The sequence below is a fragment of the Lolium rigidum genome, chromosome 6 (genome assembly GCF_022539505.1).
Source record: "Lolium rigidum isolate FL_2022 chromosome 6, APGP_CSIRO_Lrig_0.1, whole genome shotgun sequence".
In the NCBI taxonomy this organism is placed as follows: Eukaryota; Viridiplantae; Streptophyta; class Magnoliopsida; order Poales; family Poaceae; genus Lolium; species Lolium rigidum.
In genome coordinates, this window is record NC_061513.1 from 307,345,145 (window position 1) to 307,354,482 (window position 9,338).

Genomic DNA, 9,338 nt, shown 5'->3' on the forward strand with positions numbered 1-9,338 from the left:
GCAGACGAGGATCTCATGTCCACGCCACGCGCCGTGCCCAAACTTCATCTGGAAAATCATCTTCTCCGAGGCCCCTACGTCGAGCAGCTGCATCCTCGCTGCAATGGCTAGCGGTGGTTGCAAAATCGCATTGTGCAGGATTGGCTGACTGGACGGCGGGTGGACGCTAGAGGGAGATGACATGGAGAGGCTCGAGGACATCATCTTCTTTCGTGGTGACCTTTATGGCCTAACCCGTGTTAGCAAGAGCCTCTTCAGATTCGTCATCGGTGTGAACGACGATGGAGCTCCAGTGGTCATCGCCACCCATCGGCTGGATGTCCAAATGTGCGACAGACCAATGACCAAGAGGTTCCGCGATTACTCTGCCTACATATTCGAGTTGCGTGGTAAGCTTGCGATGGCGGTGAATGCTATATGGACGCAAAACGGCAGGCGTTCCTTTAGGGTTTATGAGCTCGCCGGTGATGGTTGTACACATATTTACAAGTGGTCGGAGTTGCATAACTTGGGTGACTACGCCTTGTTTTTGGGATCAAGGAGCTCATCAAAGGCGGTGCAGGTGCTGACATGTGGCGACGTAGAAAAAAACCACATCTACTACTCGAAGGGTTGTTCTTTATCAGCTAAACAAGAAAATGAGTTCACAGGGGAGTCATACCTGACAAGACCGGTAGATGGTGGCACAATGTATGTTAGGGAACACCGGAGGTTCGGTGACGACGATGGTGACATGGTACGGATCCCATCCGTAGGATACTATTCTCTCGGCAGCCTTGCTCCCATGTGGTGCTTTCCTCTGGACATGTAGGGCATGTTCGAGCGAAAGGGATTTTTTTGAAAATCTGACAGTGTAAGATACTTAGGAATATAATAATGATACTAGTTATTTTTCGAAATCCATAAGTACGGCTCCAAGAGAGGCGGCTGAGCAAAACCCATCTAGGGTTTCGTCCTCTTGCCGGTGATGCCATCAACCTGTCCCGCCTCTGGTAGCATTGGGGATTTGTAGGTGTGGCGGACTATGGCTCCTCCCGGCGAGAGGGTTCTCGTTCTTTGTTTAGTTTTTTCAGTGTTTCCTCCAGGATGGTGAGACGATGGCTGCATCCTGAAGGCACAATAAGGTCCTCCCCGTCCTATGCTTGCTTAGGTCGTGTGTCTAGCGTCGTCCAGTGGGAATGTGGAGTTGTGTGTCCGGCAGATCTCTTAGGATCTATTTCGTTTTCGTGTTTTTCGGTGTGGTTACAAGTTTGTCTGTTCCAATCTATAATTTCATCATTGGCGCTGGTTAGGCCGAGGGCTGCCGTCGGCGTAGCCTACGCCGAGGGCCAGGCCCGGCTACGCCGAGGGCAGCTGGCCGTCGGCAGCTGGCGGCATCTCATACTTATGCATTATTGCATCCTTGCCAATCTTTTAAAGATCGTCCTTACCGGACGATGATGGTATTTCAGAATTTGGAGTTATTGCGTATCGAAGACCTTGCTTGCATAATCTTGCAGTCAAGAAAGGCAAGTTCATCGCTTGCTCATGTCAATTTGAGTATTTTTACCAAATTACTTGCAAAGTACTATACTTATCACTCTTGCATGAAAAGCAAAAAATGCTAATTTCATAACTATGAATATGACTATGTGGCGGGCAATGGAACCATGGTATGAGTATGGTGAAGGTTCCATTGCAATGGGTTTGTATCCATCTAGGATTAACCAAATGTCGTCCAGTGCTTCTTGTGCCGTAAGACTCGTGTTAACCATAAGATCTGCAGTGGGACGGAGTAGTCAATTGTGTTTCTTCCTCTCGTACATCAACGGATGCGCTTACCGTAGCAGTTGTGTCTTGCGAGAACAACTTGAGGGTGGGGATCCCATGCTAATTCCCCACGGTAATGCGTTCTATGAGGGGTTTGATTGCGCGTAGTTAACACGTCCGTTGGGAACCCCAAGAGGAAGGTATGATGCGCACAGCAGCAAGTTTTCCCTCAGTAAGAAACCAAGGTTATCGAACCAGTAGGAGCCAAGAAGCACGTTGAAGGTTGATGGCGGCGGAGTGTAGTGCGACGCAACACCAGGGATTCCGGCGCCAACGTGGAACCTGCACAACACAATCACAGAACTTTGCCCCAACGTAACAGTGAGGTTGTCAATCTCACCGGCTTGCTGAAAACAAAGGATTAGATGTATAGTGTGGATGATGATGATTGTTTGCGAAGAACAAGAAAGAACAATTGCAAGCAGATTGTATTTCAGATGTAAAGAATAGGACCGGGGTCCACAGTTCACTAGTGGTGTCTCTCCCATAAGATAAACAGATGTTGGGTGAACAAATTACAGTTGGGCAATTGACAAATAAAGAAGGCATAACAATGCACATACATATATCGTGATGAGTACTATGAGATTTAATTAGGGCATTACGACAAAGTACATAGACCGCTATCCAGCATGCATCTATGCCTAAAAAGTCCACCTTCAGGTTATCATCCGAACCCCTTCCAGTATTAAGTTGTAAACAACAGACAATTGCATTAAGTATGGTGCGTGATGTAATCAACACAAATATCCTTAGACAAAGCATCGATGTTTTATCCCTAGTAGCAACAAGCACATCCACAACCTTAGAACTTTCCGTCACTCGTCCCGCATTTAATGGAGGCATGAACCCACTATCGAGCATAAATACTCCCTCTTGAAGTCACAAGTATCAACTTGGCCGCAGCCTCTACTAGCAACGGAGAGCATGCAAGAACATAAATAACATATATGATAGATTGATAATCAACTTGACATAGTATTCAATATTCATCGGATCCCAAAAAACACAACATGTAGCATTACAAATAGATGATCTTGATCATGATAGGCAGCTCACAAGATCTAACATGATAGCACAATGAGGAGAAAACAACCATCTAGCTACTGCTATGGACCCATAGTCCAGGGGTGGACTACTCACACATCGATCCGGAGGCGATCATGGCGATGAAGAGACCTCCGGGAGATGATTCCCCTCTCCGGCAGGGTGCCGGAGGCGATCTCCTGAATCCCCCGAGATGGGATTGACGGCGGCGGCGTCTCTGGAAGGTTTTCCGTATCGTGGCTCTTGGTACTGGGGTTATTATCGACGAAGGCTTCTTATAGGCGGAGAGGTAGGTTTAGGGGCCACACGAGGGCCCCACACAACAGGCCGGCGCGGCCAAGGCCCAGGCCGCGCCGCCCTAGTGTGTGGCCACCTCGTGGCCCCACTTCGTTTCCTCTTCGGACTTCTGGAAGCTTCGTGGAAAAATAGGACCCTGGGCGTTGATTTCGTCCAATTCCGAGAATATTTCCTTACTAGGATTTCTGAAACCAAAAACAAGCAGTAAAACAAAGCAATCGGCTCTTCGGCATCTCGTCAATAGGTTAGTGCCGGAAAATGCATAATAATGACATATAATGTGTATAAAACATGTGAGTATCATCATAAAAGTAGCATGGAACATAAGAAATTATAGATACGTTTGGGACGTATCAAGCATCCCCAAGCTTAGTTCCTGCTCGCCCTCGAGTAGGTAAACGATAACAAAGATAATTTCTGAAGTGACATGCTATCATAATCTTGATCATACTATTGTAAAGCATATGAGATGAATGCAGCGATTCGAAGCAATGATGAAGATAATGAGTAAACAAATGAATCATATAGCAAAGACTTTTCATGAATAATACTTTCAAGACAAGCATCAATAAGACTTGCATAAGAGTTACTCATAAAGCAATAAGTTCAAAGTAAAGGCATTGAAGCAACACAAAGGAAGATGTAAGTTTCAGCGGTTGCTTTCAACTTCAACATATATATCTCATGGATAATTGTCAACACAAAGCAATATAACAAGTGCAATAAGTAAACATGTAAGAATCAATGCACACAGTTGATACAAGTGTTTGCTTCTGGATAGAAAGAATAGGCAAACCGACTCAACAATAAAGTAGAAGATAGGCCCTTCGGAGAGAAGCATTGATTACTATATTTGTGCTAGAGCTTTTCATTTTGAAAACAAGAAACAATTTTGTCAACGGTAGTAATAAAGCATATGTGTTATGTATAAGATATCTCATAAGTTGCAAGCCTCATGCATAGTATACTAATAGTGCCCGCACCTTGTCCTAATTAGCTTGGATTAACACGGATTATCATTGCATAGCATATGTTTCAACCAAGTGTCACAAAGGGGTACCTCTATGCCGCCCGTACAAAGGTCTAAGGAGAAAGCTCGCATTGGATTTCTCGCTTTTGATTATTCTCAACTTAGACATCCATACCGGGACAACATAGACAACAGATAATGGACTCCTCTTTAATGCATAAGCATTCAACAACAGTTAATATTCTCATAAGAGATTGAGGATTAGTTGTCCAAAACTGAAACTTCCACCATGAATCATGGCTTTAGTTAGCGACCCAATGTTCTTCTCTAACATTATGCATACTCAAACCATTTGATCATGAAAATCTCCCTTACTTCAGACAAGACGAACATGCATAGCAACTCACATGATATTCAACAAAGGTAAAAGTTGATGGCGTCCCCAGAAACATGGTTACCGCTCAACAAGCAACTTATTAAGAAATAAGACACATAAGTACATATTCTTCACCACAATAGTTTTTAAGGCTATTTGTCCCATGAGCTATATATTGTAAAGACAAAGAATAGAATTTTAAAGGTAGCACTCAAGTAATGTACTTTGGAATGGCGGAGAAATACCATGTAGTAGGTAGGTATGGTGGACACAAATGGCATGGTTATTGGCTCAAGGATTTGGATGCACGAGAAGAATTCCTCTCAATACAAGGCTAGGCTAGCAAGGTTGTTTGAAGCAAACTCAACTATAAAAAGGTGCAGCAAAGCTCACATATGAACATATTGTAACTATTATAAGCCTTTACATTGTCTCCTTGTTGTTCAAACACCTTAACCAGAAAATATCTAGACTCTAGAGATCAATCATGCAAACCAAATTTTAACAAGCTCTATGTAGTTATTCATTAATAGGTACAAGGTACATGATGCAAGAGCTTAAACATGATCTATATGAGCACAACAATTGCCAAGTATCACATTATTCAAGACATTAAACCATTTACCACATGCGGCATTTTCCGTTTCCAACCATATAACAATGAATGAAATAGTCCAACTTTCGCAATGAACATTAAAGATAAAGCTAAGAACATATTTGTTCATACGAAACAGCGGAGCGTGTCTCTCTCCCACACAAAGAATGCTAGGATCCGATCTTATTCAAACAAAAACAAAAACAAAAACAAAAGCAAACAGACGCTCCAAGTAAAGCACATAAGATGTGACGGAATAAAAATATAGTTTCACTAGAGGTGACCTGATAAGTTGTCGATGAAGAAGGGATGCCTTGGGCATCCCCAAGCTTAGATTCTTGGGTCTTCTTAAAATATGCAGGGATGAACCACAGGGGCATCCCCAAGCTTTGACCTTTCACTCTTCTTGATCATATTGTATCATCCTCCTCTCTTGACCCTTGAAAACTTCCTCCACACCAAACTCAAAACAAACTCATTAGGGGGTTAGTGCATAATCAAAAATTCACATGTTCAGAGGTGACATAATCATTATTAACACTTCTGGACATTGCACAAAGCTACTGGACGTTAATGGAACAAAGAAATCCATCCAACACAGCAAAACAGGCAATGTGAAATAAAAGGCAGAATCTGTCAAAACAGAACAGTCTGTAAAGACGAATTTTAAAGTGGCACCAGACTTGCTCAAATGAAAATGCCCAAATTTAATGAAAGTTGCGTACATATCTGAGGATCACGCACGTAAATTGGCAGATTTTTTTGAGCTACCTACAGAGATGCAGATCGAAATTCGTGACAGCAAGAAATCTGTTTCTGCGCAGCAATCCAAATCTAGTATTGACTTTACTATCAAAGACTTTACTTGGCACAACAATGCAATAAAATAAAGATAAGGAGAGGTTGCTACAGTAGTAACAACTTCCAAGAATCAAATATAAAACAAAAGTGCAGAAGTAAAATGATGGGTTGTCTCCCATAAGCGCTTTTTTAACGCCTTTCGCCTAGGCGCGTAAAGTGTGTATCAAGTATTGTCAAGAGGCGAAGCATCAACATCATAATTGGTTCTAATAATAGAATCATAAGGTAACTTCATTCTCTTTCTAGGGAAGTGTTCCATACCTTTCTTAAGAGGAAATTGATATTTAATATTACCTTCCTTCATATCAATGGTGGCACCAACAGCTCGAAGAAAAGGTCTTCCCAATATAATGGGACAAGATGCATTGCATTCAATATCCAAGACAACAAAATCAACGGGGACAAGGTTATTGTTAACCATAATACGAACATTATCAATCCTCCCCAAAGATTTCTTTATAGCGTTATCAACAAGATTAACATCCAAATAACAATTTTTCAATGGTGGCAAGTCAAGCATATCATAGATTTTCTTAGGCATAACGTAAATACTTGCACCAAGATCACATAAAGCATTACAATCAAAATCATTGACCCTCATCTTAATGATGGGCTCCCAACCATCTTCTAACTTCCGAGGAATAGAGGTTTCAAGTTTTAGTTTCTCTTTTCTAGCTTTTATGAGAGCATTTGTAATATGTTTTGTAAAGGCCAAATTTATAGCACTAGCATTGGGACTTTGAGCAAGTTTTTGTAAGAACTTTATAACTTCAGAGATGTGACAATCATCAAAGTCTAAACCATTATGATCTACAACAATGAGATCATTGTCCCCAACATTTTGAAAAATTTCAGCAGTTTTATCAGCTTTAAGCTAGCTTTAGCAGCTTCAGCAATTTTGCACGCTTTGCACTAGGAGTAGAAACATTGCCAACACCAATTATTTTACCATTGATAGTAGGAGGTGTAGAAACATGTGAAGCATTAACATTACTAGCGGTGGTAATAGTCCAAACTTTAGCTACATTATTCTCTTTAGCTAGTTTTTCATTTTCTTCTCTTTCCCACCTAGCATGCAATTCAGCCATCAATCTAATATTCTCATTAATTCGAACTTGGATGGCATTTGCTGTAGTAACAATCTTATTATCAATATCCTTATTAGGAATAACTTTCAATTTTAAAAGATCAACATCAGAGGCAAGTCTATCAACCTTAGAAGCAAGAATATCAATTTTATCAAGCTTTTCTTCAACAGTATTTGTTAAAAGCAGTTTGTGTACTAATAAATTCTTTAAGCATGGCTTCAAGACCAGGGGGTACACTCCTATTATTGTTGTAAGAATCCCCATAAGAATTACCATAACCATTACCATTAGCAGCAGGATATGGCCTATAGTTGTTACCAGAATTATTCCTATAAGCATTGTTGTTGAAATTATTACTTTTAATGAAATTCACATCAACATGTCACTACTAGGGAAAAGCCTATAGGTGGAGGCAAGTGGTGCCGGCGCACCACCTTGGACATGCGCCGGTGGAAAGGGTTGCCGGCGCACCACTTTGCAGCCGCGCCGGCGATGAAGGACTACCGCCGCGCACCTCCGGAAAGACGCGCCGGGAAACATCCTAGCATGGCCGCAGCCGATTCGGGCCAGGCCCAAGAATCATTGCCGGCGCACCGGCCCGGTGGTGCGCCGGTGGAAAATTTGCTATTGCCGGCGCACCCCTGGGCCGGTGCGCCGGCAATGATTCTTGGGCCTGGCCCGGGGGTGATATAGCCGAAAGGGCTATGTGCTGCCGGCGCACCAGCCCAGAGGTGCGCCGGCAGTAACCTCGGCAGTTATTTCTGCTCAACAACCCTCCCCCCACTACTACCACTCCACTCCTCCACACAAACCCGAGCCTTCTCCCAACCCAGCTCATTTTTGCCCATTTCTATCCCCAATTTCACCAATTTGACCAAACAAAATCATATTTTTTGAGCAAATCTTCCCTTCCTACATGCATCTCCCACATCCCCCTATGTAGATCTAGATCTACTATCCCGCATTGACCGCTCAATCTAGATCTAGATCTAGAAAGCTCGGCTTCCATACGCCATTGTCGCGGCGCGTCGTCTCAATCTTATCGACGAATATATCAAACAAATAGGTGATTAATGAACAAATTAAGGAATGAAATCGATGTATGTTGGACATTTGAAGAAAAGCTCTCGTGTGTGGCATATATATATGTTGTGCTTGTGCTTGTGTGTGTGTTGGCGTTGAAAATGAGTTGCCAACGTTGCGCCGAAATGTTGATTCTTCAAGTTTCCGTTTCGGCACATTTCGGCGCTCCTATGTCCTACCGTGTAGGAAGGTCATGCCGAAATTTTCCGTGAAAAATACCGACGGATGCATGGTTCTAATGAATTATGTAATCTTACCATGCAGGCGATAATGGTTATCGAGATGAGTGAAAGCATCGTGATGAGATATCTGAAACACGCGATCATCGACATGTATGAAAATAACCGCACGGAGGTATTGTGTCCGTGCCGGAGATGCAAACGAGGGAAATGGTTTGACCCGTATTCGTGCAAATTGCAAGGCACCTGCTCACTAATGGTTTCATGCATGGACACACTCAATGGATGAGTGATGATGGCGCGGAGGTCAATGGGGCGACGGCGGCAGGTGGTAAAAATGGCCGGCAAGAAGGAGGGCATCATGATATTGATGACGATGAAGAGTTTGTCGCACATGACGATAACCTTGACGACGACAATAACCTTGACGACGACAATAACCTTGACGACGACGAAGAGGTGCCGCTAGCTTCAGTCGTGCGGGACCCTCATCTTCAAGATCTGCTTCTCGAAAAGACGAAAGGCGCCAAGCGGAAATCAAAGCTTGAGCAACTCGAGATAGACTCGAATACTCCGTTGTACGACTCAGGTCGCGGGTTGGGGGAGTCTCGCTTGAGAGTATCTCTCGATGTGCTGCAGATGAAGGCGAAACACGGATGGACGGACACAAGCGTCGACGACATCCTGGAATACGTGAAAGATCTCCTTCCCCGCCGGGAACACGTGTCCCGGTAGTCTAGCCGAGGCCAAGAGAATCACGTGCCCTCTCGACTTACCCCACGAAAAGTATCACGCCCGCATCAACGACCGTATCATGTATCGCAAGGAGCACATGGACAAGACCAAATGTCCCGTGTGTGAAGCTGAACGGTACAAGAAAGGGAAGAAGAAAGCTCCTCGGAAAGTTGTGTGGTACTTCCCGCCGCCCCCGGCTTCAACGGTTCTACGCGGACCGCAAGGAAGCAAAGCTCATGCGCCGGCACGCGAAAGAAAGGAGGCAGTGTTGAATGATAAAGAGCGGATTGAGCACCCA